The sequence below is a fragment of the Pistacia vera genome, unplaced genomic scaffold (assembly GCF_008641045.1).
Source record: "Pistacia vera cultivar Batoury unplaced genomic scaffold, PisVer_v2 Contig805, whole genome shotgun sequence".
NCBI lineage: Eukaryota > Viridiplantae > Streptophyta > Magnoliopsida > Sapindales > Anacardiaceae > Pistacia > Pistacia vera.
In genome coordinates this window covers 174,293-185,227 of record NW_022196674.1, presented here as the reverse complement: position 1 = coordinate 185,227, position 10,935 = coordinate 174,293, and positions in this window count along the sequence as shown.

Below are 10,935 nucleotides of genomic sequence, written 5' to 3'. Positions count from 1 at the left end.
TATAGAGGAGTGTCTCGGGCTTCTCGGTCGAGCCCGAGTTGAGGATTTTTACCACACAATATTTGCCCCTTAGTTTTCGAGGGTCGAGGAGAGCCTGGAAAACTAAGCCTTCTGTGGTCTAATCCCATCAATGTTGTCAAGTCTAGTCTTGTCACTTATTACAGCCTTTTCGTCTGCCTACAACTTTACAGTAGTCGATGGGATTTCCAATGTCATCTGACACTACATTTAATAGGATGCGATTGATTTGTCATCCTATAGCCTAAAGCGTCAGGGGTTGCAGTTGTTTTAGGGATATTAAAGCAATGCTATAATGTTTTTGCCCCCTATAAATACATGTGTTTTCGGGTCTGATGTTCATCCTTCATCACTGACTCTCTATTTTGAATGCATCGAGTGGTTTCTAGCCTTTTATGGTTCTGTTTCTTTCATGTTTCTTTTCTTCCTTACTCTAAAGATGTCATCCGGTAGTGGTCACTTTGGTAAAAATGTTGGTTCCCTAGATAATGAGGTCCCTAAGATGTCATCGTTGCCATCCAGTGAGGTTCAAACTAGTCCATTTTGCTATGAACTCCTCCGTGATGACGACATCGGTCCTTCAAACGCATGCCAAGGGCGAGTAGATTCTGGGTAAGTTCAGCCTCTCTATCATATGTCTGTTGCACTTTTGGGAGACCTGGGCAGTGATGTCGGTGATAAAAGAAAGGCTTTGTCTATTGCTCTTTTCTTCAGAAGGACGAGGCGGATGGCTACTTGTGTGCTAGGTGATCGCCCTATCCCTATCGCATGGTAGCTAAGACCTGAGGAGGCTAGAGAGGAGATTCTTGCGAATGTATGGATGGTGGTAAACAAAGAGGGAAATGAGAAGAGACCGGCTGTAGATGCCATTGTACGAGCAATTAACTAGCTTTTTAAGCATCTCTAGGTCCTACTGTTTGCCCTCCATGAGTCCACCATAGAGACTAGTTAAGAGGAATCGAGGGGACATGAATTGATCCCCCTTTTGCAGAAGGTAGTCACGGTCCATGCTCAGGTTTGAACTTGCTCTTTTACAATCTTCTTCTGCTTTTTTATTTGTTGTACTCAATTTGTTTCATGTTTGTCATGTAGCTCCTCTATTTGTTGACTATGCTTTTCTAGTGACTCTACTGTTGCGTTGTAACTACAACATGCAATGTATAGCAAGTGCACTAGTCGCAAAAAGTAATAAAGTAATAAGAAAAGTATCGTTCCCATGAGGATTGGTTGTTAAGCACTGATTTTTCCTAATTGTTCTCAAGTTGGAGAAATCAAAAGGTGTTTGGATTTATGGGAGAAATTTTGATAAGTTGCATAAATTTAGTGTTTTTAGGCTTGTTTTTATAGCCTTCTAGTTAATTTATCATTTTTTTTCTTTGTTCTGATGTTAGTTTTTGTTAAGTTTGAAATATGAATGGTCAGCTATTGATTTGAAGAATTTTTGTAATTTTCAGGCGTTAATTGAGTAGATTGGAGTATTGGAATGAAATTGGAATTCAAAGCTTGAAGAAATTGAGATTAGCTGACAAGTTTGAAGGCCATGGCCTTACCTTGGTGGTTTACCACGGCCGTGGTGGTGGAATGAAGATAAAATAACGAGGACAGGAAACACCATGGCCTAGGCTGTGGTGACGTACATTTAGACACGGCCTGGGCCGTGTCGGGCACTTTTAGGGTTTTTATTAGTTTTTCTTTCCTTTTTCGTTTAGAACTCTTTTAGGTATTTAAGGATGATTAAGATTACTCCTTAGGGGCCGAATTTTACCCATTCTTGGAGAGAGATTATTGTGTAACAAAAGAGAAAGGAGAATCAAGAACAAAATTCATCAAAGAGTTTGTTTTTACTTTTCAATATGATTTATTTCTTGGATTCTACTCTTGTTTCTTTTATTATGAACTAATTTTCTCAGGCTAAGACTAGGGTTAGTCTATTTATGAATCTGTGATCAATCTTTTGCTCTTTGGTTAGTGAATTATTTTTCTAATGATGAGTTTATATTATGTGCTTAATGCTATTTGGAACTTGATCAATTTTTGATAGAATTGTTTTGTGTGATTGAGACCGAGAGGAGATATCACATGAGTGCTCTAGTAATATAGGCCATGGATTAATTGGATATAGAGATATATGAATTGATACATGCAATAGTCATAGGCAGGATTAACTTGTGCTGAAAGCTAGAGGATTTCATAAAGCTTAATGCTCGTCTATTTCATTAAATCTATATAGAGATATCTAGGTTGTGAAATAGAAGTAGAATTAATATTGCTTGAGAAAGAATATTGATTAACCCAGGAAATCCCGTTGTCACATTAATTAAATAAATTCATTGACCATAGTAAATTGAGCGGTCCAGAGAAGTTATAGATGAGCCTGAAGTCTTAGCCATTTTCTCTCATTGAATTCTCAATTTTAGTTTTACTGCAATTTGTTTCCAATATTTCAGATTTTAATATTTTTAGTTTTAAAGATCACCATTCTAAGTTTTGATTATCTAGATAAAGTTAAGACTAGTTAATATTTCAGTACTTGTTTATGCAATCCCTTGGGTACGATAACCTGTATTTTGTTACACTTTATTACTTGAGACCAATGCACTTGCTAATAGTTGTTGCAAATAACACAACAAATTTAAACTAAGATGGAAACAAAATTTACTAAGTATTTAAAACGGCTAATTAATGAAAGCAAGATTAAAGCAAGAGTAATATCAAGTAAGGCAAACGGTTAGGGTTTTGACTTCATTAGGATTCTATGAATTAATCTACGAATTATGCTACTTCTACACTCACATGCACAGATTGTAAATCGAACTCACTAATGTGTAAAACATACCTTCTCGGGCTATGAATTCCTACTTTTCCCTATTAAGCTTCCGCACCCAACAATTTGAAGATTAATAGATCCAAGTTCATTAAGCTGATGGAATCCTAGATTGATTTCATTGATTCTCAAACCTATCTCTAGCATTCAATACAACAATGGTGATTTCCCTAAGAAGCTCATACATGATTCATTTCTCAATCTCATCATGTTCAACAAATACTTTCAAGAAAAACAAGAGAAATCACAAAATCCATGCAATAGAATGTAGAAACAACACTAATTCATTGATTAAACATAGAAATCCCAAATTACATCAAAACCCTAACCCAAAATGAGTTAGTTCATACTAAAATTAACACAAATCGAAGTAAAAACAGTGAGAAATGTATCCAACATATTGAAACTAAGAAAAGAGAACAAAGATCTTCCCTATTTGACGAATCCACAAGGTTCAATCTCAATCTTCCCTCATTCTTTCCCAAAATGTTAAACTTACTCTAAACAATGACGAGCTCCCCTAAAAATGGCTAAGTTTTTCTTATATAGTTGGTCCAAAAACCTAAAAACTTTCCTAAAATAAAAATGTGCGTTTTGAGTAAAACTGGAAATCGCAGACTTCGCCGCGGCGAAGAATATTCTTCGTTGCGGCTACAAGTTAAGTTGAAATCTCAAGCCGAGCGTCTATCACCACGGCAAACCTTCTTAAACAATTCGCAATTTATGGAATTGCCCTCCGCTTGCTTCCTTGCTTAAATCTTCAATCTTCGATGCTCTCCAATGGGAACATGCTTCATAGTGCTTCAAATCTGCTTCAAAACTTCCCTGAATTCTAAGTTCCGCTTGCTTCTGGGTCCAAAAACTCGAAAACTATTCATTAATTGCTCAAAGTGTACGTTTTGGCCTGAAACATAAAATATGTGATATTAAGTTTCAATTCAGGCACAAATGAAATAAGAAATATCCAAAACCCGACCAAAAAGCCTCAATAAAACAGTATAATCCTCGGATTATCATCTACTCAAGGCTACAAAGCTCGAAGACTTCTTGTGAATATATCTGAGAGTCTGAAGAGAAGTCTATGAGGTTGAGAGCAACTCTGGCTTCGGCTTGCAACAGCCACAGCGAGGAGAAAGTTGCGTTGCACCTAGGTTTGGAGTTGAGGAATGAGCGAATTGCCACTCTTTTAAGAGAGAACGATGAGCTGCACAGGCAAATGCAGCAAATGGAGGGTGCCATCAGATTCTGAAGAATGAGAGGACATGGCTTGAGTGCCATCTTGCATCGCCTCAAGGCGTGGGTTCTTAGGGCTCATCCTTTTCAAATGAGAAATTAGGCTCCGTCCGTTCTTAAAATTTCTTTTTTTTTTTTTTTTTTTTTTTTTTTGAATGGAACTCCTCGGAGATATTAATTTAATAATAAATAAAGAATTTTACCTTTTTTCCTATACTTGTTCGCTTTTACTTTGGATGTATCCTTCCATGTTTTCTTTTGCCCTTTAAGAAACTTTGTGCTTGGCTTTTGGTGAAACTACTTTGCCGTGTGATGCATGCTTTCATAAACATGCATATTTAGCAAGTGCACTAGTCGCAAAAAGTAATACAATGATGAATCGAGTATCGTTCCCACGAGGATTGAGTGCTAAGTACCGATTTCCCTAGTTTTATAACTAATTGAAGAACACAAAAATTTGGATTCGTGGGAGCTACTAAAAACTAAATTAGAACAAAACAAAAGAAATAACTAAAATTAACACAATAAAAGCAATTTAATAACAAAATTCAATTCAAGAAGAGAGGTTAGGGTTTCGATTTCACTAAGTTACTCCAATTCAATCTACTAATCCTATCATCTTCAAGTTCACATGCATGGATTACAAATCAAACTCCCTAGGTTGTAAAATATACCTTCTCAGGCTATAAATTACTACTTATCCCTGTTTAACTTCCGCACCCAACAAAATGAAGTTTAATAGTTCAAGTCCCTTAAGCACGTGGAATCCATAAAGATTTCATAGATTGTGTTTGTCTATCTCTAGTTTGTGCTCAATCTATGGTGTTTACCTCAAGAAGCAATGCATGAATCAATTCTTAGTCTCATCATGCTCAACATTCATTTGATTCAAAAACTCAACAACCAAATGCATTAAGAACAAAGATAAACACTTAATCCATACAATAGAACTCAAAGACAACAAAATGTTATAGATCAAGCCATTATAAACAAAGATCCATAAAAACCTTAACCCAAAAACGAGTTAGTTCATGTTCAAAATGGCAATAAACATCAAATATATAACAAAATTAGAGTTCAACGTCATAAAAACAAGAAAGGGAAAAGAAACTTCTCTAATTTTGGAGACCTAAACTCTTCAAATCTTCTTCTCCTCTCCTTATTTCCCAAAATTTTGAGCTCCCCTCTCAAAATGAGCTAACTTGCTCTTAAGTAGTCAGCCAAAACCCTAGGAACTAATACAATAATAGAAAAACGCAACGTTTTAACAAAAACTAAAAAAGACAGTTTTTGTCGTGGCAAAGAAAAAATCTCACCACGGCATCGACTTGAATTTGTTTGACCCACGAATCCAGAGGCTAGCTTGTCACAGTGAAGAGAAAACCTCGTCGCGACGAACTCTTGATCTTTTTTGCTGAATTTACAGAACTGCCCTCTGCTGCTTCTTTGCTTGAATCTTCGATCTTCGTGATACCCAATAGGAACAAACTCTAAGGGTGCTTCCAATCAACATCAGAATTCCTACGATCTTCTGAATTTCGCTCAATAGAGACTCATTTTTGCTCGATTTTGCTTCAATTGCACGTTTTGGCCTGAAATGTAAAATATGCAAAATTAAGTAATAATTCAAGCGCAAAACTCATAAGAAGTATCTGAAATCCTACAAAAATCATAAAAAAATAGTATAATCCTAGGATTTTCATAGTGCTGGGAACTATCCTAGCAGGCTTTCCTGATCGCAGGTTGCAACGAGTTATGACCTCGACTCACCAAGGTGGTAGAGCTCACTGAGTCTCGTAGCTCAATGAGGCATTGTTTCATATAAAGAAAAATGAAAAAAGAGGGGTATAAGTGAGATTTTGATTATGGGTACTTGAGTGGTCTTATCCCAACATTTAATGAGCAGCCAGGCAAATCGGCATGTTGATAAGATTGGCAGGCTTTTGTCACTTCGTTTGGCAGGGCAATGCCTCGATGACTGAGATGATGGTTACTTTGCCCATCCTTGATGATGACGCGTGGGTTAAATGGAGGGTCATGATTAGTTCCAATTTCGGGCTCTCTAAAAAAGTCACGCTTCAGTTTTTCTTATTCTTAAGATTTGAAAGCTTCTTTTCCAAACTAAGTTTTTCTTCTGACTTTGAGAGTGTGATGGCTGTTTACTACAACATGCAAAACTAGCAAGTGCACTAGTCGCTCAAGTAATAGAGTGATGGGTAGGATATCGTTCCCACGAGGACTGGTAGCAAAGCACTAAGTTTCCTAACGTTAACAAGTTGAAGCAACCGAAAATCTTGGATTTGTGGGAGCAATTTACTATTAAATGAAAACAAAATAAAATTTAACAAGAAGTAATTCTTGAAAGGAAAGCAAATGAAACACAGAAATTCAATTTAATTAAAACGGGTAGGGTTTTGACTTCGTTTGGATTATTTATGGGTTAAACCTAAGAGTTACACTATTTTCACATTCACGTGCAATGGTTGTAAATCGGATTCACTACTATGATAACATACCCTCTCGGGCTATGTTTTCCTATTCATCATTATTAACATTCCGCACCCAACAAATTGAAGGTTAATAATTCTAAATCATGAAGCACAAGAATCCTAAATTGATTTCATTAATTCTTGAATCTATCTCTAGCATCCAATACTATAATGGTTATTACCCAAGAAGCTTAACATGAATTATTTCTCAATCTCATCATGTTCATCACATACAGCAATTAATTGCAGAGTAACACACAACCAGAACTTATTCACATGGAAAATAACACAATCTAATACTTAACCCATTTCAAATCCAAACTACAATCAAAACCCTAACCCATAGAAGATTAGTTCATAGCTAAATTAACAGTATAACAACGAAAAATAAAAGTAAACAGATTAAACATAATGAAACTGAAATGAAAGAATAGAAATCTCCCCAAAAGATGAATCTTCCAGTCAAAATCTGAATCTTCCATTTTACAATCCGAAAAACTCCAGCTTTTTCTCTAAGAAAATGCAAAAGACGGCTAAACCTAACAGCTCAGTCCCCTCCTAAAAAGTTCATGTTTTTCTTTTATACCTAGTCCTAAAAACCCAGTCAAAAACACGCACACACGAAACTGTGCGTTTACAAAACTGAAAACTTTGACTGTCGCCGCGGCGAAGAACGGAAATCCCCAATTCGTCTCTGGCCTACTTCGCCGCGGCGAAGACAATAACTTCGCCGGGGCGAAGTTCCTTCAAGGGTTCTGAAATTTACAGAACTGCCACTCTGTGTGCTTCTTCGTTCGATTCTTCGATTTTCAGCTCTCTTCCTTGGAAACAAGCTTCATCGTGCGTTGTCCTGCTCCGGAACTCTCCTATCTTCTGAAATCCGCTCAATTCTGAGTCAAAACTATCCAGTTTTGTCTTTATTCGCTCAAAAAGTCCATTTTAACCTGAAACACGAAAAGTAAGGAATTAAGCACCAATTCAGGTAAAAATGCACTGGAAAGTACCTGAAATCCGACAAAAAGATCATATAAAAACTGTATAATTTACGGATTATCAGAGTGCAGTGGTTTTTTGGAGATCCCGTCAACATTTTTCCAGATGTTTATCCTAGTTAGTTGCTTCTTCCCTTTTTCTTTTTTGCTTTTGCTTTACTCATCGGCAACTCCCGACCAAGGGCTGTCATCGATGGTCTGGGCCGAGGGATAGGTTCAAAATTGTAAGAGAGTTTACCTGTGGGTTTTTAGAAAGTAGTTGTTGGTGTATGGGTTGTTGGTCTTAGCTCGTCATTAAATGTGTCAGGTTACCTAGAAGTGTCTCTACCAAATGGCTAACAGTAGTAACCAAGTCATCGGTGCAAGCCTCGGGAGTTTTAATGAGGTGGCTATCCTCAAGATTGAAGGGTTTAAGAGGGATCCCCTTTGTGGTATTGAGGATACCATAACGAGGGTGGAAGGTGGTGACTCCAATGAGGGAGTTGCCCTAGTGACGATGAAAATGTTGGTTGGTTGCCTCTCTCCCCCTTGCCCGAGGACGAGTTAGATCAAATCTAGGAGGACTATGGATTACCTGCCAAGCTACAGGTAACAGACAGTTGTCCTCCTAATATCCCACCTAGTGGCTTGGCGGCAATGTTGGAAATTCTCCTGAGGTGTGGTGTGTTGGTCCCGCGTCACCCTTTTATCTTTAAGGTTTTGCAACGATTCCAGATTGCTCCACTACAAATGATGGCTAATTCATTCTTATAACTGGTAGGCATGCATATTGCTTTCCAGAACGCTAGTTTGGGTGAGCTTAAAGAGACTAAGTTTGTCCACATGTATAGTTTGAATAAGAGTAAATATGGGCCTTAGTACCCTTCCAAGGTGAATCGGCCCGGTCTATAAGGATTAGTGGGAATCCCTAGCAAGATTGACAACTGGGACTTTGACTACTTTTGTCAAACCCTAAATATGGCTAATATTCCTAGAGGGGGTGAATAGGAATCAATAAAAATTATCGCGGAATAAAAACTATCAATACAAGTAATAACAAATGATGAGTTTACAAATCTATGTTTAATAAATAAACTCAACAACCAAAGAATGACAAAGTTAATGTTAATGCAAATGAGCAATAAAGAAGGGTAATGAATGTATGAACAAGAGTAATAAATAAGTTGAGAGAGAGAGAAATGCTTAGAGATTTATAGTGGTTCAGAGCGATATCCACAAGCCAACATATTAGAGAGCCTATGGGTCACACATATAGGAGGTAGATTGAGGATTTTGGTATAAGGGGCATTTTCATCTTTCTAGACATGAGGGTAGTTTGGTTATTTTGTTATACAATTCAATTTGCTAAGGTTATTGCCTGTATCCAATTTTATATTGGAATTAAATTTTGCAAATTACACATTTATTTTTATGTTTATATTAATTAAATTAAAAATTCCTTTGATGTTATTCCACTTAGGAATAGGTTAACCCTATTCTAAAGTGGAATAGGGTTAGGGTTTTGCTATAAAAGCAAACTTTAGCAAAAATTATACATCGAGAGAGAAAATTAGAAAGAGAGTTGCTGCTCCCTTTCACTTTAGCTGCTCTTCTCTTTGTGAGAATTGTTTTTCAATTCTTTAGTAAAGTCCAAAGAGCAATTGAATTAATCTAGTCAATTAATTCAATTGTGAGTGTTCCTACCTTTGTGTGGATATCATATGTGTAGTCGTCTTCTTATATTGCTAGCGAAGAGATCAAAGGCATTGAAGGAGCCTCCATCGTTAGTATGATCTATAATCCTTGTATGGATTATATATTTTGTATGAAAAACTGTTAGTGTATGCCCTAGAAACCATTCGTGTTGTCGGTTTCACAACATTTTATCTTGTATCAACATTTTATAAATAATAAAAGAAAGAGTTCTTCAATTGATATATATAAATTGCTTATTTTATACTGTCATGCATTTAAAAATAAAGTATATATATGAATTTTCCAAATAATTCACTTAATCAGCAAATAAATTTATGAAAAGGTTCCATGTTGAAGCAATATTATTTGGGCAACAATATTGCATAGTAGGCATACTAAAATGCTTCCGGAAGATATCATGAGTTGATATAAATACGGATGACGATAATAGTCATGTCACTAGGGCATTAGTATGGAGTAGCAGTTAGTGAACTGTTTTTTTAACATGACCAAATAACGACAAATTACTTGGAAAAGCATGCAGTCAATGATTTATCATTTGGTTATATCAGTGTGCGATGTAGTCCTTTGACTTGAGACATTGTGGTCGGATCCAATGCGAATGCATATGGTTCATATGGTGTATAAGTACAAGACAAGTCATGTTTCATATGATAAAGCCTATTTAGTCATGCGTTGTTCATATGCGGAAACGAAAGCTGGTCAAGACAGGATACATCGACTTAGAAATATAGGATCAGGAGTAACGCTAACTCCATTAGGATCCGGATTCCTAAACGGACGTTGATAAATGTCGAAAACCAAAACCTCTAGCCAAAGTATAACATTAGTCATACGAAAGTAAGTTCGTGGTAACAAGTTTTGGACATATTGATCATCAATCCGGAAGAATATCAAGTATAGGATTTTGACATTCCATGAATTCGTGCTCGATCAGGTTATATCAATGGAGGGCCTTTATTTGCATGTAACATATGATCTCAAAAAAGGGTTCGATGAAGTATTTCTTCATTGTGGTTTAAGGATTATGACATGTTAGAGTAGATGCCCTAGAGCCAATTAATTATTGTACAATTGACTCTTTGTAATAATGTTCATTAATTAATAAAAGGCATTTTATTCTATATCATGTAAATCATTATTATTGCAATATGTATTGATATATGTCCTTAGAATGGTAGAACCGTGACGAGGGTATCAAGTGTTTCAAATCTTGATAGTGAGAACCCTATGAGCACATATGGTGGCCATTCTAGAAACATCTGTAGCCCAAGTATTATTCTGAAGTAAGGGCACAGATAATACGGTAAGGCTATCATAGTGTTGAACGACCCTGTCAAAAGGCAGTGACTGATCTCGCTTGTCAAGGTTGTTTGGTGATAACTTGGAGCAACACATGGGTGCTTGCTGTAGACGAATACACCGCAGCAAGTTCACTAGACTAACCCACCAGAGGATTCCATATGGATGGTAACCCCAGTGTCTATGGAACAAATCCTCTAACGAATGATGGTGCATGTGATCCTTAGACTTGAGATCACCAGAGCGCCTTGTGCACCGATTGGTGTAGTTTGACACTAGTCTAACGCAGTTCTTTTCAGAGTTGTCAATACGTTGGTGATTGGCTACATCAAGGAGTGTATCAAGACTATGGTGGATAGACAGAGGATTCATCACTCCCAAG